At 38.3% G+C, this 24,620-nt stretch overlaps 1 protein-coding gene across 3 annotated transcripts in view; it reads left to right on the top strand.

Annotated features, from left to right (window-relative positions):
* Positions 1 to 1,431: 1,431 nt before the first annotated feature.
* Positions 1,432 to 24,620, top strand: part of KCNG2 (potassium voltage-gated channel modifier subfamily G member 2) — a 173,001-nt gene continuing 149,812 nt past the window's right edge. The window contains exon 1 of one of the 3 annotated variants that reach the window (XM_056823538.1): positions 1,432 to 1,976. The gene's annotated coding sequence lies outside the window, so the exon portion shown is untranslated. Of the gene's footprint in view, positions 1,977 to 2,012; positions 2,424 to 24,620 lie in introns of those variants that run through there. The other 2 variants (XM_056823537.1, XM_056823536.1) reach the window with 2 other exon arrangements.

Raw genomic sequence — 24,620 nt, 5'->3', positions numbered from 1 at the left:
CTTATGGGGGGGAGGATACTATTAACACTAGTTTATAAAGTCATGACAAACTAACCTTTTGTGAAAGGATTGCCAGACTAGTTGATCAGAAAAATGCAATAGACATAGTATATTAGGAATATATTAGACATTCCAAAATGTCTCCTCATATTCTTTGGGAGTAATACAGGTTGGATTATAGGACAGATGGAATGACAACTCATTAAACAAACAGTAACCAAAATTTTTCATTTAAAATTTTTGTTGATATCTTTTGTTTTTTTAATATCACCAAAATTTCTCCCAATTATCCTTCTACTTCCTAGAGAGTCATTCCTTAAAGTAAATAACATTTTTGAGGAAAAAAGAGAAAAAAAATCAGTAAAACCTATTAGTATATCTAAAAAGTCTATAAATAGGTACAATGTACCATACCTGTAGACCTCCCACTTCTGGAAAGGAGGAGGGCTGGAATATCTTCTCATATCTCCTCTTTGGAACCATATTTTTGTTCTTTTGTTATTTTTACAATTCATTTTCTGTGGTTATTCTTACCATTTTACATTGCTGTAATCATTGTGTACTTTGTTTTCTAGGCTCACCTTACTTCATTCTATATCACATGGCACAAATCTTTTAGTTTTCCTCTATTTATCACATCTTTTTTATAGTATTAATATCCAAAGCATGCAAATAAATGTATTGAAATAGAATGGTATCTTTAGTAGTGGACTCTGTAATTGACCCTGTCTTTACTATTTCCCACAAGTAGAGCTGTTCAAACTTGGCAAAGGATGCCTACTAAAGTAATGAGTTCCCTGTGACTGGAAGTGTTCAAAGACTGAATCCTTAGGGAAATGAAGTTGAATAAGATTACTTCTTGTAATTACTTTTTAAAAGATTTTAAAAGATTCTATGATAACAGAAATGAACCAAAATCCTATTCAAGGTCTCTAGCTTTTTAGGAGGAGGATGGGGGGAAGGGGCAAGAATTTTTTTCCAATTGTAAAAATGAATAATAAAATATCTGCTCAAGCACTTTGACCTTTTCGAGGGAATAGATTATATTCCTCCAAAATATTATTGTCACTATTGCTGAGCTCCACCTTCTACTAATTCATTATAGCAGCTTTGGCCTTCTTGGCCTGGTACACCACAATAATTTATGGGTGGAAAAGTACTCTCAGTGATATGACAAGTGTCTAGACTCTTCCCTTCTGAACTGCCAACAAAATATTCTACCGTAGATAATCCAGTTTTGTAAGATTTCCAAGGAGAGTATTTGAAACTACCCTCTGATGCTGAGATAAGTGGTCTGGCTTTCACTGGAAGTTTCTTAATTTCCACATTTGCTTTGACACGACACTCTAGAGTCTTCTGCTTGCTTCCCCTGTCTAGGGTATCGTTTTATTATATTGCTATTTGAAGAGGGAGAGAAGAGACCTAAGTGGTGGAAGTCTATTCCTGGATTTCCAACAGCAGATGCCCCCTTTATTGGGGTGTGTGTTGGGGAGTGGCATGAAGGGAGAGTGACTGGGTGTAAAGAGGGTAATATTTGGACGTGTGGCTGTCCACCTTACTTAGCCCGACTGTGGCGCCACTAAGTGAGACTGAGAACAAGCTTGAGAGTGAGTTTCCTAGGGGGCGGAGAGCTCCGAGTGGGAAGCGGTCTGCAGAAGCAGGTTCCCAGGGTCTCTGGCTCCCGGAGAAACCCCGGGACCCCCTTCCGGGCAACAGCACCTGTAAGTTCTCTGACCTATTTGTTAGCTCCAGGAACGAAGTTGGGGACGTGACCCTTCGCGGCCTGTGGCTCAAACCCCAAGCTAGTACAGAGGGAAAGGTGCAGGGGGTCGGGGCGAGGGAGAAGAGAGAAGAAAGGGCGGCGGCAGCTCCTGCTGATCCCGGGACTGGAGGAGGAAGGCGACAGCAGAGCCGGCGGTGGTGGTCGGGTCGTCGCGTGGTTCATTCAGCTAGCTCCAGCTATCGAGAGGGCGGAGGTAGGGGGCACTGGGGAGCAGCTTATTCCGGGGGCAGGGAAAACCAGGAGGAGGGTGCTTGGGGCGTTGGAGCTTCGGAGAGCTCTGCTTCGCTTGCCTCTTTTCTCGCTGGGTTTCCACGGCTCTCCCTGGAGCCCATTCCCCTGCTGCTGCGCTTCAGCCTGAGGGGCCACTTGGAACGCGAACTTCCTCCCTTGCCCCACGTGTGCAGCCCGCCGGGGGCTGATCTCTTAGGTCTCTGGGGTCTCCACGCTGTCCGCACTCCAGCCCACACCGCCTGCAGGGGGCAGGGGCAGGCAGTCTGGGACCAAAGCAGAAGCTGCGTTAGGCGAGTCAAGTCCCGGGGACCTTTCTCAGGCACCTGAACAACTTGCTCAGCCCTCGCAAAGCTGCGCGGCACTCACGACAGCCCCGGCCCAGAGGGGAGGTAGAGGAAGCGGGCAGGAGGTGAGGGGACCCCGCGGGGATGGGGAGGAAGGGGACGAGTCTTTGGGGAGGAAAAGTTTCCTTCCCGACTTTGTCCTGAAGGACTTGAGCAAGTTGAACTCAGAACTAAGGTTTGGGGGTGACCCCCTGGCCGTGATTTCTCGTGCGCATCTTCGGGAAAAGAGCCTTGGTTCGGGAGTCTTGGTAGCTGGATTCAAACCCTGATTCTGATTCTTACTTCCAGTGTAACCTTGGGCCTCTCTAAAATAAGGGGGTCGGGTTAGATGACCCCTATCATCAGTAGGCTCTTCATCTGTGAGCCTAGGGTCCTTTGCGGGGCGAAGACACACAGGTGAGCTTAATCTCCCTCCCCAGGAAAGTGAAGTCGAAGTCGGGACAGAGGCAGAGTTTGAAGTTGAAGTGAAGGAACTTAGGCTCTTGATGGTGTGGGATGTGTAGGGTTGGGGGAGACACGGGGAAAGCTGATGCTGCAGCTGGGAGGGAGTCCGAGACTCGCTGCTAGGGAGAGGCTGGTTGCTCTAGCTTCTCTGGAACTGTAATCAAGGTAAGGAAATATGCACCGTATGGGTTGATTCCTCCTTTCTTGCATGATTTGCCTTGGATTTTGATATAGATGTTGTGTCTACACAAACCCTCCCCCACTTCCAAGATCTCGGAATGACCCGGGCGGGCGCAGTATCGACTGCTCTTTCCTCTTCACTCCCAGTCCTTGTTTCCACCTTTCTCACTCAACCAACCTCTGGCTTTCTGCCCCTAGAAATAAAGAAGATTGCTAGCTAGCTATAGTCTGCGGGCTGTCCGAGAGGTTGGACAGAAACTTCAAGTAAAGTGACTGGAAGTCCAATATGCTCCCCGTGGTCCCTTTGCTAGAGGGAGAGGGGATGAAACCAAAAGAGATTGACACTAGGATATGAATTTTAGATTAATCCCTCTGGGCGCGGGGTGAGAGCAAGGGCATGCTTCTTGATTAAAGCAAATAAAAATCCTGCCTCTGGCCGAGAATTGCACCTCGATCTACTCCACTGGGATTTGGGCTTGGCTTTGATGGAAGGGAGCTATGGATTTCCTCCTTCCTTCTATTTCCTCTGTCTTGCCTTTGACGTTTGGCCTGGATTCAGGCGGGTAGGGCTCAAGAAAAGTCTGCAAGAGTTGTGGGCTTTGATTTGGGTTTCTTTCGATTAGTTGTAGTCAGCGACAAACTCCCTATTCCCTTTGGACACATCAGAGAGAACTAGTTGTTTGTTTTCTGGACGAACTTGTGAAGACGGTATCAGAAGGAGCTTTGGGTGAGGTCAGGGGTCCCAGCCGGGGCTTTCCCCCTTTCTTGCTTTTTGGGAACCAAGAGGACCACGGTGGTGGTAACCGGTGTACTCTGGTGAGAACTTGGGTTGTATCTTCTTTATTGCATGTTTCTTGCACATAGGACCTCTCTTCTCCCCATTGGTCTTTAAGATGTTAATAATGTTTAAATTCTGACAGTTTCAGTTTAGTCCCCCTAATTCAACTGTTTCTAGTAGTTGCATACTGGGTAATACTTATGCAAGGAAGGAATCAGATGTGATTTTAAACTGTTAGCCTAATGTTTTACCTTCCCTTAATTTCCCACTCCCACCCCACCTATCCAAACAAAAGAAATAACCCCTGGGTTTTATGATAGAGACTTCTGCTGCTAATGTATAAAACCTTTGTGGTAGTATGAATTTTACCAAATCTCCTTCCTTTTTTAAAAACCTCACTCTTCCCCTCCCCTTTCCTTCTTCCATTTGCTCCAAGGACCCCTAGTTCTCTATGCTATAAAGCCCTATTGCTCAAATCTAATTTTATGATCAAGTGGCATGCTGTGAAAAATGGATTTTGACATTGTTAGGAAAGCTTGGGTTGATTACATTATGATATGATCCCTATGGAACTGTTAAATGTGCAAGACTATTAACTCTTTAATTTCTGACTTTTTTCAATTAAAAATGTTTAGAATATTCTGGTTATAAATCTTGTTGTTTAGTTTATCCTACAATTTATATTTTCTCATATCAATGTAATCAAAGTGCAATGGAGTTGCATTGGTATCTGACTAAGCAGCTACATTCTTTCAGATGAGGGATGTTTCTGCTGATTTTTCTCAATTTATCAATATTTGTAAATAAGAAGTAGAATATAAACTAAATATATGGACTTTGTCTTATTAATAATAACCAGGAAGTTAATGGAAATATCTACTGTGGGATACTGGCTTTATTTACAACATAGTTGAAATGGCATTATAGTGGATTCTGCATTTTTAAGACATTGATCCATATTTAGGTAACTCAATTCACTTGGTTTGGGGCCTCTTACCATGTGGTTGCTAAACACATCAAGAATGTATAGCAATGGGTCAAGGGGGATTTGACTGGGGATGTAGACTCTAAATGATCATCCTAGTGCAAACATCAACAACATGGAAATAGGTTCTGATCAAGGACACATGTAATACCCAGTGGAATTGCACTCAGCTATGGGAAGGGTTGGGGGAGGGGAGGGAGGGAAAGAATATGATTCTTGTAACCAAGGAATAATGTTCTAAATTGACTAAATAAAATTTAAAATAAAATAATAAAATAAAAATAAAAATAAAAAAGAATGGCAGGCAAAAAAAGAATGTATAGCATTTTTCCCCTCAGATTTACTTTTTTTTTTTGGTAGCTTTAATAGAATAGCAATGATAAAAGAAAAGACTGAAAACAACCTTCAGGTTTTCTTTTTCAAAGTAAAAGTCAAAATAGCACTTGATTTCTTCTCCTTTTCAGTTTCTATGCTCTTCTGTGTAAAGGGTTTTTTAAAGTATCATTTGAGACTCCAGGTCTTAATTTAATAGCATTTTTTGATAGTTGTGAGAATGCAAAGGGGAAAACATAGCTAGAGTCCTCTTTCTTTCAGGGTTCAGCATAGTGTTCTAATCATATTAGATACTCAATAAATTAATTGATTTAAGCTGGAGATTCTGGCAATTTCAGCCTAGAGTTCATGACCTTGGAGTCATCTGTGACTTACTTTCCCTCATCCCATAAATCAAACCAGTCAGCTAGTTCTGTTGATTTTTACCTACACAACATTTCTTGTATCTATCCCTTCTCTACACTCACACATTTACCTCCCTAGTTCATCATCTTGTCTGGATGATTGCAATAGATTCATAATTAGTCTTCCCAACTCCAGTCTGTCCCTTCCCCAGTCAATTCTTTAATTAGTGGCCTCACACATTAATAGAAACATCCCTACAAGACTCATATCTATTTTGTATTGTCTTTATTTACTTTAAAAATGTTTTCTAATTATATTTTCAACTAGTTTGTGCAGTTATAACTGCTCCACACAATTTCCCAAGTGATATTCTAAAAAAACATAGGTCTAACAGACTCCAAAGATTCCCTATAACCTCTAGGATCAAATGCAAATTCCTGTGTTTGGGAATATGACTCCAAGGTGACAATCTTGCCTTATTCCTCTTTTTGCACCCTCCTCAGTACAGTTATTCTGGTCTTCTTACTGTTCCTCACACAGTACATTCCATGTTCTCTTTTTGACCCCCTTTATCTGAAATACACTCCTTTCTTAACCTCTGCCTCTTAGAATTCCAAGGTTTCTTCAAGTGTCCTCAGATGAAGCCTTCTCTGACCATCCTCTTCTCCCCGAATCCTCAGCTACTATTGTCTCTCCTTCAAATTAATTTATATTTATTTTGTATATACGTATATGTTATATGTGTTACCTTCCCTCATCAAATGTAAGTTCCTTGAAGGCAGGGAATGTTTAATTTTGGCTTTTTCATCATCAGCATTTAGCACAATTCCTGGCACATAGTATGTATCTAACAAACAGATGTTGATTGATTACTATATATGCTGTTTATGAATAAATAATATGGAATATAACAACTCATAATAGTCTGTGTATGTTATATATTACTTTAGAGCTTGCAATACTTTCTGCATAACACTTAATGCAGTAGGTAGTGTCAATATTATTATGCTCATTTTATAGGCAGGGCAACTGACATTCAGAGGTTGTATCTTGCCTATGGTCATATAGCTATTAAGTCTTATAATCTGATCTTCTGATTCCAATTTCAGGACTTCTAATACAGAACAATACTTAAATTTAGGGATATTTTTTTAATCTATGGTTTTATCCATAAGAGTACTGTTACCTCCCAACAAGAAAAGGGGAGCATATTTGACACCTTCAAGGGTAATTTCATGAATTACTATACCCCACCTCCCCCAAATCCTCACTTTGAAACCACTCTTCTGAATTAAGCCTGGCTGATCCCTGGACAACAGACAAGTCATCCATTGCTGCCCCCCATTTGGAAGCCTTTCTCCCTTAAAAAAGACTTGCCAGCCAAAGCTTGTCTTCTATGAGCATAGCTTTCATGACCCTGTGATCACTACCCTACCATGATGAGCATTTAAGCAGAATTTCAGTGGAAGAATTAAAGTAACATAAATTGTACAACACCCAGAGTCCTTGGAGGTCATTTAGACCACTTCCCTTCATTTTATAGAAGAAGAAACCAAAGCCTCAAGAGATTAAGTTACATGCTACAATCATATAACTAATATGTGGAAGTATGAGGATTCAAAATCCAGTACCCGTTTGGCAAAACTTTCTTTTAAAATGCAAGTTATCTATGGGATCAGCCAGATAAATGAGACTGAACAAAGTTTAGGAAGAAATCAACTGTTTTTACGATGCATTGATAGGCAAAATTGGTCCCACTGAGATCATTTTTCTCATAATGATGGTTCAGAATAGGTTTTCTTAAAGAAGTACATCTTTTTTGAGATATTAAAAAGAGGGCAGGAAGAGTCGGAGGGTTGTATAGGGAGTGGGAGGTTCTTCCAGGCTTGTGTACAAGTGTGGAAGGATGTGTGGAGGTGGGAATAAGAAAAGGGGAGCATATGGGGCCAGAATTAAGATGTGATTAAACTGAAAAGGGGATGGCTAAATGAATGACAAGATATAAAGGGATCAAAGCAGACTGAAATGGAAAATTAAAGATACTAGTTTGACCTCTGGAGAGCTCTTATCTCACTTGGTTGTGGTGTTGGAGAAGAAATGTACTTAGGATGTTATCAGTTTGCTAATGGGATATCCTATTTTTGGTTATACCCCTTTTTATATCATCAGAATAATACTCTAACAGCATATGGTATAAAGGTTGTTTGCTATGGTGAAAAGAACATTAGAATAGGCTCCAGAAAAGACCTTGGACTTAGTTCTAGCACTGCTGCTAATTAGTACCAAGGGCAGTTCATTATTCTTTTTAGACCTCAGTTTCTTAATCTATAAAAAATGGCAGAGTGGCTTGTCCTAAAGCCCCCTCTAGCTCTGTTAGGCCTTTACTTGTATGAATATGTATGCACTTGTTTTACGGGACCTGTGATTTTATTCTGTAGGAAATTCATAGTGAGGTACTTTTTTCAGCAAGCTAATCAATTAGCCTCTTCTCTGCAATTTATAGTCTTAGAAAGTTATCTCAAGCATTGAAAGGTTAATGCCTTGCTTGCCCAGGGTCACACAGCCAGTATTTTTGTCAGAGATGGAGTTTGGACAAATGTCTTCCCGACTCCAAGGCCAGCTTCCTCTATGTAATACCACAATGCCTGATTTTTTTCTGAACCATCAATAAGTAGTTCACTGTTCTTAAAAGTGTCACCACCATCCCCCAATTGAGAAATGGGCAAAAGATAGAAACAGGCAGTTTTTGGGTAAAGAAATCAAAACCATGTAAAGGTATATGAAAAAATGCTGTAAATCACCATTGATCAGAGTAATGCAAAATTAAAACAAGTCTGAGATATTGTTTCAAAACCATCAGATTGGCCAAAATGATAAAAGGGCAAAATGACAAATGTTGGAGGGGATGTAAAAAAATGAAGACACTAATACACTTTTGGTGGAACTATGAATTGATCCAAAATTTTGGAAAGCAATTTGAAAACTATGCCCAGAGACTTATAAAACTGTGTATACCCTTAAATCCAGAAATATAATTGCTAGGTTCATTTCTGAAAGAGATCAAGGAAAAAGGAAAGGAACTTATATGTTCCAAATATTTATAGCAGCTCTCTTTGTGGTGACAAAGAAATGGAAATCAAGGGATGTTCATTAATTGGAGATGGCTGAACAAATTGTGGTATATGAATGTGATGGAATACTACTGCACAGTAAGAAACAATGAGCAGGTTGATTTTAAAAGAATTTGGGAAGCCCTAGATGAAATAATGAAGAGTAAAATGAGTAGAACCAAGAGAACATTATATACAACTACAGAATTAATATTTGAAGAATAACTTATGAATGCCCACATCCAGAAAAAGAACTTAAATACAAGCACAAAAGACACACTCTCCATATGCCTATTTTTTTGTTGTTGTTGTTGTTGTCGGATGATGTCTTCTATAGTGCAGGAAAGGGAAGAGTTGGTCTCAGATACCTAGGAATAAATTCTATTTTATGAATAAATAAATAAAAGTGAAAAAAGTATCGTGGACAGAGTTGTTTATATTATGGAAATGCTTCAAATGTTCACAAAAAAATTTTTAATGCCTGTCCTTAGTTAGTGAACTAGTATTTGTTTAGCATCTGTTATATGCCAGGCAGTGTGCTAAGCTCTGGAGATAGAGATAAGCAAAAAAATAGCTTCTGCTTTCAAGAAGCTTGTAGTCTAATGGGGAAATTAGTAGAGGCATAATTGAAAGAATATATAAGCTAGTCTAAAATAATAAATTTTTGAGGACTGAAATTACATATCTCATTATATACTAGAGATTCTTTACCTGGGGGTGGGGGTGGGTAGGCTGATCATAAACTTGTTTTTTAAAATATATTTTGATAATCATATTTTAATATCATTGGTTTCCCTTATAAACCTATGTATTTGATTTATTAATTTAAAAACTTTATCCTGAGAAGGGATTCATAGGCTTCACCAGACTGAGTCCAAAGGGACTCATGACAGACAAAAAAAGGTTCAAGATACCTGCTATAGATATAGATGCCAAACTTTTTCTAAGTCTTAGCCCTCAAAACAATTATCAAATAAAATATATCTAATAAGTCATTTAGTCCTGGATGTAAGATACAAGATAATCTATTTCACTTATCTAAAGATCAGCCAAAAATTCTGAATTAGAGGAGCAGCATGTCATTAGATATATAGTAAAGACTATTCCCAAATAAATATTCTTTATATTCTTTAGGATAAAAGATGATGAACTCGATTAAGCATAGTGCAGAATACAATTGAATAAGTTTAAGGTTTTTAAAAAATTCTTACCTTTTATCCTAGAATTGATTCTAAGGCAGAAGAGCCATAAGGGATAGACAATTAGGGTTAAGTGACTTATCCAGGGTCACCTAGCTAGGAAGTGTCTGAGATCAGATTTGAACAGATCCTCCTGATTCCAGGCTAGGCTCGCATCCCACTGAGACACCAACCTACAGCAATGTTAATTATTTTGTATGTTTCATGTACTATGCTATTGTAAAAGACAAATGACACAGAGGTAGAGGAAGGATAAATCTGAATATAAAAAGTTAAGCATACAAAGCTTCTCATAAACTCCAGTGGCTTGGCCATCTCCAAAGCCAAGACCTTAAGCTTAACCTACTTAGGTACCCTTGTCCCTTCCAAGCCATGGGAAATAGGGCTGCAATTTTAATCAAGTTTAAAAACATAGCATCTCTTAGCTTTGAACAGCATCTTTAGTTTTCTTATGGCTCATTACCAGAGACATGTTAACAAAATGTACCCTATTCCAGATGGTAGACATCTGTTTCTTCTCTCTAGCAGATCAGAAAGAACTTATTTAGGATAACCTGAGCCTTTGTTAAAAGTTTTCATCATTAAGACAAAGTGTGTTTTAGATATAGTTGGGATCTTGGGAGATTAAATTGTCAGGATTTAATTTATTCTTCCAGATAAAGTTGTTAAGTTTTAGTCTTAGGCTAGATTGCTGTAATGTTTAATCAAAGGGCTAGAGTTATCAGGACCTACAGTAGCCCAAGAAACCCTCAGGCTAATTTGAAGAAGGATCCTCACTAAATCAGCAGCAAGTTTTGCTGAATTTGTTTAAAGAAACTAATTGGATTTTTGTTTCTGGTTTGTGTGGGGAGTAGGGATAGCGGTGGATTTTGTTCCCTTTTTCTTTCATTATCAGGAGGAAAAAACATTCCATAAGAGAGATTTCAAATAGGAACATCCTTTTTAATAGCATAACAATTAATGCAATTAAACAAACATGTTAGAAAAATCAAATTCATTAACAACTAATGTTATTTGTACAGATTAACTACCAAATAAAGGAAGAAAGTATTCCTTTTCAACATTTTTCATGAGACATTGGTAAATTCTGAGGAGTCTGGGACTCTTCTATGTACTTTTCTTTATATATATCTTGAGGAAGGAGAGAGAATTATAGTATTGTCCCAGGCTCTGTCATTAACTAGATGTATTAGTTGGCACAAGTCCTTTCATCTCTTAAATGAGGATAATGCTTGCACTATTTCCGTCAAAAAGTTGCTATGAGGATAAGAGAGGTAAAGCATTTACATATCTTTTGGTATATATTTTATAACTACGAAGTGCTATGTTAATGTTAAAATATCCGCAGCATATTATTTCAGGGGGCCGTTTTAGTTTGGGAGTCTTTTGTTCTTTTTCCAAGAAGAAGAATTTCCTTTTGGAGGAGGAAAAATTATATGAAAATAGTAATATTGTTCTGTTTGATACTAACAACTAGGAAAAGAGAAAAACTAAGTACTAGGTGTTCCAAAAGTTTTAGTGATGTCTTAAACTTACAAAGCTTAAGTCCTTCTCCTGCCCCAAATGCTTTCTCCAGGACAAGCAAGATACCATGGCCTCTGGATGGGCTCCCACATCTCCATGTGTTTTTGCCTTCTCTGAGGAGGTGATCCTTGGGACTTATAAGACATATAACATCACTTCTCTGCCATGAAGCTAAATCTCAAAGGAATACCTTGAATTATTTAATCTTATTCCACCTTCAAAGAATTCTATCCAACTACTGATACTCAGCTTGGACACACTGCTCATTGTTTAAGCATTATACTCACCCCATAGCAGAAATCCTGAACTCTCAACTGCTTATGTACAAAATCTCCCTTTCTCTTTCCTCATCTCAGGTCTTATCCACCTCAACCCTCTCCCTCTTTCCTGTGTCCCACTCTAGATCTTCCCCCTCCTTCCACTGTACTCTCTGGATTTCTTTCTCCAGAAATAAGAACTTTTCTTTCATCTTAAATATCTTTCTCACTCTTTCCATCTTTTAGACATCACTGAGACAGCCCCCTGGCAATGCACTGCTTCTGTCATTACCCTTTCTAATACTGGCTACATTTTTACTCATGCTCTTAAACTGTTCAGAGTTAGAATTTCTCACCAATTGCTACTTCCAGACCCTCTTTTGACCACATTCACTAAACATCTATCTTCTTTGAAATTCCCATTACCCAAATTTGCCACCTAATCCAGATCAGGTGATTATTATCTATAGGCATTTCCTTCCAACTCCTCTGGATAAATTCTCCCTCCTTCCTCAAGGTCATTATCTAGCTTACAGTCTTTCTATCCTCACTATCTTCCTGCATATTGAAAGACTTCAGCATACTAACACTCCCTCCCTTAACTTCCCAGTTCCTTCGTCTACTCAGTTCCCTTGACCTATTCTTCTACTTTACCTCAGCTTCCCACACATGGCTAGATTCTTGATCTTGATGTCAACTATAAGTGTTCCATGTATATGAACTCTGAAATTCCTTTGTCTGATGATAGTCTGTTATCATGCCATATTTTCCCAAGTTTTATGACCTTAATCCTATTCTTCATTATCATTTCATTGTGTCCTCCATTTCCTTCTCTTCAGTTCTATTTTCCTCTCCTCCCTTTCCCTATCTTGACTTCATACTATTTTCCAATGATGATTCCCTTGTACCTCTGTCCTATTGCAGATCACATCTTTGTATGCCCAAGATCTGGATTTCCCATCATCCACCTTTACTCCTATTTATATGCTGCTGAACAGAGCTAAGGAAATCAATAAACTATTCTATCTGGTGCCACCACAAATTTCTGTTATCTGATGTCAACTGGACCCACATAGAAACAAGACAATCATTCTATTCCTCCTGAATTGATTTACTATCCTACTCTCCATACCTGCTCTTTCAGCTTTCCATGGATTCCCTACCCCCATTTTCTCAGCTTAAGACTTTGCCTTGTATTCACTGGGAAAAAAAAAATGGAGACTGGACAAATCTGACATTTCCTTTCATTCTTTCCTCCTTTATGCTAGTTTCAGATTAAGATATGGCCTCTCTCTTTGCCAAGGTTAGCCCATCCAAAGAACTCTTGATTCCCTCCCCTCCTGATTTATCCAACAGATTTCCCCCATTATTGTCTTTACTTTCTCTTTAATTTTCAACTTTTCCCTTTCTATACTGGCTTTTTCTCTGATACTTACAAACATGTCTTTGTCTTTCTTCATCCTTATAAGCAGTAAAGCATCTAGGTCAGTGGTTCTCAACCTCTCAATTTGTAGCAATGAGAATATATAATGCATATCAGGTATTTACATTCCGAATCATAACTGTAGCAAAATTATAGTTTTGAAGTAGCCACCAAAATAATTTTTTGGTTTGGGGTCACTGCAACATGAGGAACTGTATTGCGGGGTCACGGCATTAGAAAGGTTGAGAACCACTGATCTAGGTGATGCCATGGATAGAGCCCTGGGCCTAGAGTTAGGAAGATGTGAGTTCAAATCTGTCCTCAGACACTTATTAGCTATGTAACTCCGGACAAACCATTTAATCTCTCCCTTCCTTAGTTTCCTCAACCACGAAGTGGGGGTGATGACACCTAATTTGCAGGGGTTTTGTGAGGATCAAATGAGGTAATAGCTTTAAAGTGCTTAACATGGTACCTGACTCATAGTAGCTGCTATACAAATGCATACTTGTTTTCCCTTTCCCCCTTTAAAAAGAAAAAACACAGTCAATTCAATCATCCATACTAGCTATTGACTTATATTTTATTTCCCCATCAGGCTGGCTAAACAATTTAAGAAAGCAGCTTCCATTTCTCCTTTGACTCTTCTAAACCCTCTACCAAATTTAATGGTCTTTTAAAATGATCATTCTCTTGGACTTTTAGAGTAGCATTTGATATTATCAATAATCCTCTCCCTTTGGATAATCTCTCCATTCTAGAATGTCTGACACTGTTCTCTGGTTCTCTGCTCAGTCTTCTTTTTGGGTGCTTTATCTATGTCATGGAGGATCTCCCAAGCCCTTTGGCTGGGTTCCCTTTTCTTTTCACTTTATTCTATCTTAGTTGGTAATATTATCATATTCCATGAGTTCAGTTACCATCTCTATACAGAAGATTCCAAGATCACTATTTAGCCCCAGGGTATCTACTCAACTACAGTCATGCATCTCCAACTGCTACTTGGTCACCTCAAACTGGATGTCCTGTAGGTATCTCAAACTCAAAATGTCTAAAACAGAACTCATTATCTCTCCCACTCAATGTGCCCCCTTCTCCAACCTTTTCCATCAAAGGCATCACCATCATCTCAGTCACCCTGGCCCACAATCTCAGTGTCATCCCCAATTGCCCAGTCTTACTCATCCATGTATCTCATTAACTCCTGAATCTTTTCAGTTTCTCCTTTCTCTCTACTCATACAGCCATGGCTCTGTCCAGGTCCTTATCTCTTCTTGCCTGGACTGCTATTTAGTAAGTGAATGATGAAATCTGACTAAAGGTGATAAATAAATTATGAGAGTATCATGCTGGAAGAAAGAGCCTAGAGAGAGACAAAAGATAACTAAAATATAACACCTACTTTAAGGATCAAGAAGAGGGCAAGGAATCTAAGAGTGAGAAGTTAATTGGAAGATTTGATATCTTTGAAAACAAGGGAGGAGAAAATATCTGGAAGCAGAGGAGTGGGCAAATGTCAGAAGTGTCAAACACTTCAAAGAATTCAAAGAGGATGAAGTGGGAAATGAGGCCACTTAATTTGGTTATTAGGAGTCATCAGAGACCTCTGAGAGCATTTTTAGTAAAGCAATAGGTATAGAAGCCAAATTACAAGGGGGCAGGGACAGAATTGGATAGCACAGTGGATAGAGTGCTGGGCTTGGAATAAGGAAAACTCACCCACATGAGTTCAAATCTGACTTCAGACACTGGCTGTATGACCCTGGGCAAATCACTTAACTCTGCCTCAGTTCCTCATCTATAAAATGAATTGGAGAAGGAAATGACAAACTATTTCACTATCTTGACCACGAAAATTCCAAGTGGTGTCAGGAAGAGTCAAAATGACTGAAAACAATCAAATAGAAATAAAAGGACAGAGTAAGTGTTAAGAAAAATGATAGTATCAGGTACAAACATTTTTTAAAAATTAAATTTCATTCTTTTCAATAGTCAAATATTTTTTCTCCCTCTCACCTTTCCTGTAACTGGAAAAAAGAAAAGAAAAGAAAAGAAAATTCTTGTTACCAAAGAATCGTCAAACAAAAAATATTTCTATTTTGTTCATGTTCAAAAATGTTCGTTTCATTTTGCATTGTTAGTCCATCATCTTATAGTACTCTGGAATCATGATTAATGACTACATTGATTAGAGTTGCGGATAACACAACTTCCCTATGAAAAGGAAGAAAGGAATATGATGATAGCTTTGGGGAATAGAAAGATCAGAGGAAGACTTTTTAGGATTGTAAAAACCTGTGCTTGTTTATAGACAGATGGGAAAGAACCAGTGGAGAAGTCAATATTAAAGATCATAGGATTTAAATTTGGAAGGAATCTTTGATGCATGGGAGAAAAGAATGACTGCTAAAGTAAAGACATGGAAGAGGTATGAGAGAATAAGATCAAAGGCACAGTTAGAGGGCTTAGCCTTAGGAAGATATAAGGATTCTTTCTTCTCTGAGACAGCTAGAAAGGAAGAGAGGATAAGTAGTGATACTATATGGAATGAAGATAAAAAGATGAAGGAGCTCTTGTTGAATGGACATCATTTCTTCCATAATTCTGTTTCACTTTGAAGTTCATAGATAAGTCTGCTTGACCTACCAGTACTGAAATGTATAGCTTGTAAATTTGCTTCACCATCATGTCCTATGCTTCCCAGTGTTTAGCTGTGTTGCCCACTATGGTTTTTCTTCCCTTTCACCAATTGCTTTAGTTAATGATACTGGATTTGGGGTGGAAACTGAGGCAGATATTTCCCAAGCATTTAAGATATTAAATATCTAATATTAATAAATTGATTAATTAGGTATTAATCAATATTTAATATGCTTAAAATATTTCTCTTCTAGCACTTGTTATAACAATCTTTTGAATTGTCTAATGTTGAAGAGATTAAGGTACCGTCCAAGAATTTAGCATTAGTTTGACTGTTGCGGCAGTTAGTCAGGGTGCATCACTAGTGACTGATTTTAAATATTTTCCTCTTTGATTGCTGTCCTAATTGAGTTTTTGGTGTAGAATCTTGTGGTCCACAGATTCCATGCCTACTGATGTAGACAGTTCCATCATTTTCTTCCTTATCACTGCCTTTCATACTTCAAGATAAAAGATTCCATCAATTTACAAAAAATTCTACAGCGCTGCTGAAGAATCTATGTCTGACTGACCCTTTGATTAATTTCATCTGTTCCACTGAATGTGCTTTTGAAGACACAGATCTAAGATGTGTTAGCACTTTTAACTTTTAAAAATAGCATACTTAGTACATGCAGTCTATCACATGAACAATACTTATTCAAAGGTATTGATGATGGAGAGTAGGGAATGGGAAGGCAACAAGCATGTATTAAGTGCCTACTAGGTGCCAGGCATTGTGCTAAGCACTTTATAAATATTATCTCATTTGATATTCATAATAATATTTTGAAATAAATATTATTATTAGTCCTGTTTTGCACATAAGGAAACTGAGGCAGATAGTAATTAAGTGATTTGTCTAAGGACACCAAATTATTAAGTAAATGTCTGAGATTGAATTTTAATTCAAGTGGTCCTGACTTTAGGTCCAGTGCTCTATCCACTTGCTAGGATAGAGGGAAAAAGGAAGGGAGTGACGGTGGGAGTAGCTAAGGTGATCTTTATTGGCATGGCAACAGCAAATTATTTCAGATTTCATATGGGGTCCTAGTTGTTACTTTTTACTTAGGTATGGACTTCAGTTGAAGTTGTTGGATTATGAAAGAATAATAGCATAATGAATCACACATATGCATCTTTTCTTTTCTAGACCTGTGATTTCTTTGGTATAGGGAACTCTGAAATAGGAAACACCTTCAACAAATGCAGACTAGCAAATGTCCTGAAACCTAGGGTCTTGAAGAGTTTTCTAGGGCTATTGTGTGGTTTAGTGACTTGCTTGTGATTGTTTACCTAATATTTATCAAAGGTGAGACTTGAGCCAGCTCATAAAGGTCTTACTGAGGCTGCTTCCCACTACGCTATAATTCCTCTTATACAATTATTTTACAAAGGGTTTTCCTCACAGAAACTCCTTTATAAGAGAGGCCACAAAAATATTATCAACATTTCTGTTTTACAGATGAGTAAACTAAGATTAAATGACTTGTCCAAGCTGACTCCCCTTCATTCTCTCACAGCTATCTTTCTTCCAAACCTTAATAGTTTCTGAAAGTAAATATTCTATCTATGAAAACTCTAGTTTAAACTCTGAACAGTAGTTTTGAGCATTGAGCTATGGTTTTGTACCTTTGTGACTTTTCCCTACAATAGCTAAGTTGTAGTGAAAGCCATACCTACCATACTCTGTACAAGCATACACTTTCAAGTATATGAACCAAATTGCAAGAAATTACATATGGTCTTAAAATGTTAGACATGCATCCAAGCTATTGCTACTGACCACAATGAAAATGTTCTCTAATATCCACTGTTTTAACTGATGGCTGCTGTCCCCTTAGTGAAGACTTGGCACAGGTTTAAAGAAATGAGTTAAATACAAGGGCAACTAATTTATCATTTCACCACGGGGCAGCAAAGACCATTGTTCCCAAAGCACAGAATTGTGACCCTGTCAGAATCTGGGTTGTCCAACCACTAGACTAGCCAAATACAGAGAAATTCAATATCACTGTAGGGCTGTAGGGTAGTGAAAGAAAGAGGAAGTTGAGGAAAGGGGAAAAGGATTTATATAGCATCTACTATGTGCCAGGGACTGTGCTAAGTGCTTTTGCAAATATTATCTCATTTGACCCTCATAACAATCCTGCAAGGCAGGTGCTACTCTTTGACAGTTGAAGAAACTGAGGCAAAAAGAGGTTCAGTGATCTGCCCACAGATCACACAACAATTTTGTCTGAGGCTTGATTTGAATTTATTTCTTTCTGACTCCAGTCCCATCTCTGCCTACCATGTCACCTCATGGCTTCTAAAAATTTTCCTCCATAGCAACTCTCAAGCACCATCAACTGAGTCTTAGAGGAATTTTCATTTGTGCTGATAGAAAGAGGACAAACACTGACTGAATGATAGGTTTTTGAGGTATTTCAAGGTATAGCCTTCAGAAGTTGGTAATCACTAGTTAAAAACAGCCTATTGGGTTGCCGGTGATGTGATTTGCTGATCGTTGCCTATCTTTAGTCATTCTCCTTAGCCTCAGTGAATATAGAGGGCTTTGAAGATGAGTTAAAGTAAACATTTATTTTTTTCTGCTATTTGGTGCTACAGGGATCCATAGGATCATAGATCTGGACTCAGAAGATAAATTTAGGATCATACATGGGATTACAAAGGAAACCAAAGGTTCATGAAAATTATGATGCAAGTTTTTCCCCATCCAAATTCATACCCCCCTTTAAATCTATCACTAAACCCTGATCTGAATGGTACAAAGCATGCAAATTACCAGAGACACAAAGGCAAGCCAGCAAAAAAGTCTCCTGCCTGCAAGAAGCTTACATTCTAGTGAAGAAGAGAGCAATAAAGATGTGCTGGGAAGTGGGAGGGGAGTGCAAGGTGAGAAGATCTGCAAAATAATGCAAAAGGCTCATTTATCAGAACTGAGGAGCCAGGAGTAGAGCCCAGGTTTCCTATTTCTAGTTCAATAATCCAGTTGATCTTATACAATGTGGACCCTTCCTCCACCAGGGCAGATTGCAGCCCATCCAAACCTTCTGATCTTATGTGAACCTTGTTGATGTATTTCCATGAATTCTTATCAGAGGATCCACTCTTTTAATATTTTGTAGGTATTAGTATAGTGTTCAGGCTACCATTCTGTCATCTCTTAATTCTTGCCATATGGCTATTCCACATTCTTTACCAGTCATATTCACTTTCAGTGACTTTTATGGCTCTTATTATGTATTGTAAGTCATCCTTGACCAGGATATTGTAGGCTCCTAATGTGAGCATTAATTTTTCCATTGCACTTTGGATAATCTGGTATTTTGTTTCTTCTAAGACCATGGTTTTCTATGGTTCACAGCCATGCATAACTAGGCAAAAGAGTGGTGTTTAAAAAGATGAGCCTTTGGGAAAATGAACAGTATGGACTTGTTGAAAATGCTTTACAGTTTTGTACATGTGACCTACCTGATACTCTTTTACCAATTCACTTCATTGTTCAAGGTCATTGTTGGTCCTTTCCAAGATATGTCTACTTAAAGGACTGACAAATAGACATGTTTTATGTCACAATCTAAACACATTCACTTGGTTTTTCAACTTTGATTGATCTTGTTGTTCAGTCATTTTCAGTAGTTTCCAACTTTTTGTAACCCCATTTGGAATTTTCTAGCTAAAATAACTGGAATGGTTTGTCATTTCCTTCTCCAGATCATTTTACAAATGAGGAAACTGAGGGAAATTGGATTGTTAAGTGATCAGACAGCTATTAAGATGCCAGGTTTGAACTCATCAAGTTAAATCTTTCTGTCCTTCAGAGCAAGGTTCCTAACCTGGAGTCTGTGAATTTGTTTTTTAAGCCATAATGATTACCATATTTCAGTAAAATTGTCTTCCTTTATTAAAAAAAAAAAGATAAATCTTCCTGATTCCAATCCCAATGCTCTCTCTACTGCACCACCCAGCACCCTTTGTCAAAAGACTGATTGCCTTTTGGATGACTACGGATCTCATTGAAAAAGTCTTGTGATATTCTGGTGCTTGGTGCAATCAATCTAATGTCCTTTGCAAGGAGGAGCATCTATAAAACATCTCCATTATCTTTCTTCCATATGGACTTTGCAAAGGGCATTCTCTATGATAATGGTGAATGTCCCTGTTTTATGCCTTGTTTGATATTGATATTCAGCAGATCATTGAGCAAAATTATCTCCATGGTTGCACCTGACATCATCATCATCAAAACTGACATTTATATAGCACTTTAAAGCTTGTGAAAGGTTTTTTCATACTGTATCTCATTTGAGCCTCATAACTCAATGCCCCCTTCACTAAGGATTTGAACTCTCCCTGGAAGAAAAACGAACTTGGAGTTGCTTGAGCAATAAGCCCCTTTCCTGAACCATTCAAAGAATCCAGGCCAGTAGCAGAGTTTTTGCTCATCTGTATTGTGGTCCAATCCATTGCTACTCTTCCAGTTCTGGATCTGTATGTTCCATCTTTTCACCATGAGATTAGTGTCTCTCTCTCTCTCTCTCTCTCTCTCTCTCTCTCTCTCTCTCTCTCTCTCTCTCTCTCTCTCTCTCTCTCTCTCTCTCTCTCTCTCTCTCTCTCTTTTCCCCCCCCTCCTCTGCTGCCCTTCCCCAAATTCCCCAAGACTTCAAGGTGGCACAGTGAATAGATCAGATCTGGAGTCAGGAAGACTCAAGTTCAAATTCAGCCTCAGATATTTGCTAACATTGTAAACTTTAAGGCACTATATAAATGATATTATTATTATCTCAACATCTAAGAACTCTCTTCATACTCAGGATTCTCCCTAGGAAGATAGAGCATATGGTCTTATCTTTTTCAGGGGCCACATGTTTTAAAGACTCTATCCTTGTATCTCACTTCCATTAACAGCTCACAGCTTCCCTGCTCTCTGTGAATATGCACAAACTCTTCCATAGGATCCAGTTCCACTCAGCTATACTGCTGTTCTCTAATCTGTACTTAGCTCTCTTAAGATTAGTCCTTTTTCCCTTATGTTTTTATTTTGAATATAGCAAACATCAAATAAAATGAGGATATCTACATACATAGAACAGAAAAAGATGATTGTACATGAAACTGAAGTTCTGTATATATATATATATATATATATATATATATATGTTTATATATATATATATATATAGCATGATTTTCTTTTATGCCTATAATAAATTCAGCCTAGAGTTTTCAAGGCAATCCAGTTTGGGCTTCTTTTGGGCTATCCTTCTGTTTTCTTCTTGGTATATTTAAAAAATTCCTCAATGGCTTTCCTTTCTATTCCTTCATTCATCCCTTCCTCCATCTCTTCTTTTTTTCCTTTCTTCTTTTCCTACTCTGTCCTTATCACCTCTCCTCTTACCCTTACTGGAAAAATAAAAACAAAAACAAAGCCTTTGTAACAAATATAAATAGTTAAAACAAATTTCCACATTGTCTTGTTACTAAAATATAAGTCTCATCTATCTTGAGTCTTTTACTTCTCTGTTAAGAAGTAGTCATCATAAATTATCATCTGTTCTCTGAAATTATAGTTGGTCCTTACCTTAATCAGAGTTCTTATGCATTTTGAAGTTGCTTTTTCTTAATAACTCTTTTAGAAAAGGCTGCCAAAGCTCTGACAACAGGCCTGATATTGTTTCTACCATATCACCTTTGCTTCTCAACTATATCCCTCTTATTTTTCATATGTACTTTATTTTTTTTAAACCTTTACCTTCTGTCTTGGAGTCAATATTGTGTATTGGCTCCAAGGCAGAAGAATGGTAAGGGCTAGGCAATGGGGGTTAAGTGACTTGCCCAGGGTCACACAGCTGGGAAGTGTCTGAGGTCAGATTTGAACCCAGGACCTCCCATCTCTAGGCCTGGCTCTTAATCCACTGAATCACCCAGCTGCCCCTCATATGTACTTTAGAAAATGGCAAATTGCTATCAGTCTGGCATCCTATCATGTCCTAGCAATATTATCACTCAAATTCTATTTTATAAAAGTAGAGGGAATGGTAAAATAAATATTCTAGCAGCAAAGTCTCTTTTGCCAGCCTTCTGCTTTAATCCTGAAATTACCAGCCTTGAGCTACTATTTTTTAAGTTGTCCTTGGTTCTTAAAAGATGATAAATAGTAGAATGGTCTCATTTGGCATGGGGGGGGGGGAATGTGTGCACAGTAATGAAGCTACAGATCTTGCCCTTAGATTGTAACAAAATCAGAAACATTGATTTAGACAAGTCCTTAACAGGAACATGTTGTACAAACTCCTTAAAAAGAAAGGGATATTCTTTCCTTTTCATGCCAAGGACAGCCAATTTTGCTAACATTTAGTAGATCCAAACATGAGATACCAAGAAAACGAGGGAGGAAAATGATTTCCTTTCCTTGTCCCTCCTGCCTGCCTCTGCCACTCTTCGCCTTCTTGTTTAGTTTTCAGATGTCTCATAGAGAAGACACTCCTCTCCCTCCTTTTTATGATTTAAATTGTTAAATGTAGCTTGCTAATGTAGGCTATTATGATGATGACAATTATAGAATCACAGAGTGAAAGCTGGAAGGGAATTTAGAAGTCATACAGTCCAACCTGTTCATCTTATGGAGGAGGAAACTGAGGTTAAATGACTTCCAAGGTGGTGAGGTTGATTAGTAACAGAAGGACTAAAACAGAACTCTTGACTCCTATTCTAGCCCTCCCTGTACTCTACTATGTTGCCTGAAAAATTCTGGTTGTATGCACATGAACAAATCCTATACGTTGCAGGCACACCAGCATGCTTTTTACTGGCTTGGAAATTTCCATTCCAACACACATTCCATCTCCCTGTGTCAATTTAAATATTTTATACATATATGGAGCATCTTAAAACTTCATTCTGATAATGCAGAACAGAAGGTGAGTTAAGAAGAGATAGTAGAAAGATATTCAAACAGATTTTAATCATATTTCCAGATTTTTCTCTATAGTTAGCTTATTACACAGAAACCTTCCTTGTTAGTTTTTTCCCCTGGTTTTCTTTTCTTTTTCTTTCTTTTTTTTTAAGTTTCTAGCTCCATCCATTATGAAGACTCAGCTTTCTCTGGGTTAATGAGGGATGCTAAATTGCTCTTCAATTATACACTTATTTTGCATTCAAGGTTGCCCTGCAATTGAGCCCCAGCCCTAACTAAAAGAATACTCTAATGTTCCCCACACTGTTGACCATGCAGTTGTAGTGGTTTCCTTTAGGCTCTGTCTTTTTTTATTTTAAAGGCTTATGCAGGCAGAAACAAGCACAAACCTGTTGTCACACAAGGGGTGCCATTTAAGCAGCAGGCATTTCTTTCTAACTTGCCATGCAAAAACAATTTCTGCTGTCTGGCAAAATCCGGATAAAAGAACAGGGGAAGGAAGAGGAGAAAGAGAAGAGAAATGTGGGAAAAGGGACATAGGAAAAAATAACCCCAAGTGAAATTTAATTCCTACTCTCCCTTTAAGGTTCACTTCAAATACCCCTCCCTCCAAAAAATCTTCCCTGCCAACTATTTTAATCCTTTCTCTGAAGAGAACTTCCAACTTCTTTATATCTGTGCTTTCAATTACAGTAAGAGTGGCAATGTGGTTTCAGGTCACAGAAGCCCAATGTTTTCTGTAGTCTAGGTCAACCACATTACTGCATTCCCTGATTGGTTGGTTTTATGTCAAAGAAAGGAAGGGAGGGAGAGAAAGAGAGGAAGGAAGGAAGGAAGGAAGGAAGGAAGGAAGGAAGGAAGGAAGGAAGGAAGGAAGGAAGGAAGGAAGGAAGGAAGGAAGGAAGGAAGGAAGGAAGGAAGGAAGGAAGGAAGGAAGGAAGGAAGGAAGGAAGGAAGGGAGGGAGGGAGGGAGGGAGGGAGGGAGGGAGGGAGGGAGGGAGGGAAGAAGGAAGGGGAAGGAATGAAGGAAGGAAAGAACAAAGGAAGGAAGGAAATATGGCATAACCATGCCAGCTCTTTGTAATCCTGTCTTCCTTTTCCTATTAACTCTAATAGTTTTGAGGAATTGAAGTCAACCTCACTGTCCTATAATTTGCAGATGCTTTTTCCTTCCTTTAAAAAAAATCAGTATATTTATCCTTTTCCAGTTTGGTAATCAACTTGATCATTGAAGAAATGCCTTGTGTTAATAATGATATTAAATAGCATTTAATATAGCACTTTAATGTTTGTAAAAAAAAAACTTTGCATATTTTCTCATTTGATTCTTACATCAATCCTGTAAGATAGATGCTCTTATTATTTCCCCTTTTACAGATGAGGAAACTTGAGACAATTTATCCAGGTTTGCACAGCTAGAAGTGTGTGTGAGGTAGAATCTGAAGTCAGATCATTAAGAGTACCAACTGTTAAATTAATGTTTGTAAATGTTCTAAAAACTATGTTATTAGTTCCGTCTGTGACAAACCAGGGGGAAAGAACTGAGAAAAATGACAAATGAATAAACATAATGGGATATTTTCTTCCTCAATTCACACCTGGCACCTTGGATCTATTATTTTTCCTCATTACTTTCTGCTTAGTATGATAGTTATTTGTGTTTAGATCTTATTCCCAAAAGGAAATTATAGGTTCCTTGAGATCAGGTATCAGATCTTGTTCCTTCAGTCAATCAATAAACATTAAGTACCTACTATGTGTCAGGTAGGCATACAAACATGAAAAAGGGAGGTGGAGTTTACAGTCTAATGGAAGAATACAACATATAAAAAGAAGCTGGAAGTGTTGGGAATACATGCTGGGCAGGATTCTAGTGGAGAAGTCAAAGTCCAAAATGGAAGTCCAAGAGTTCCTCAACCCTCTAATTAGGTGGTACTTCTGAGGAGTGAGTACCAAGACTGATACTTCTTAAGTGGAGGAGCTGAGTTTATAATATCTTCCCCAGTGAGGCAGTTCCCTTCTGCCCATGATATTTTATCTCATGCTTTTGCCAGATTGTTCGCCTCTTACCTTCTTTGGTCTT

Source organism: Monodelphis domestica, chromosome 3 (genome assembly GCF_027887165.1).
Source record: "Monodelphis domestica isolate mMonDom1 chromosome 3, mMonDom1.pri, whole genome shotgun sequence".
NCBI lineage: Eukaryota > Metazoa > Chordata > Mammalia > Didelphimorphia > Didelphidae > Monodelphis > Monodelphis domestica.
The sequence above is the reverse complement of the archived record's forward strand: the minus strand, read 5'-3'. Positions and strand labels throughout refer to the sequence as shown.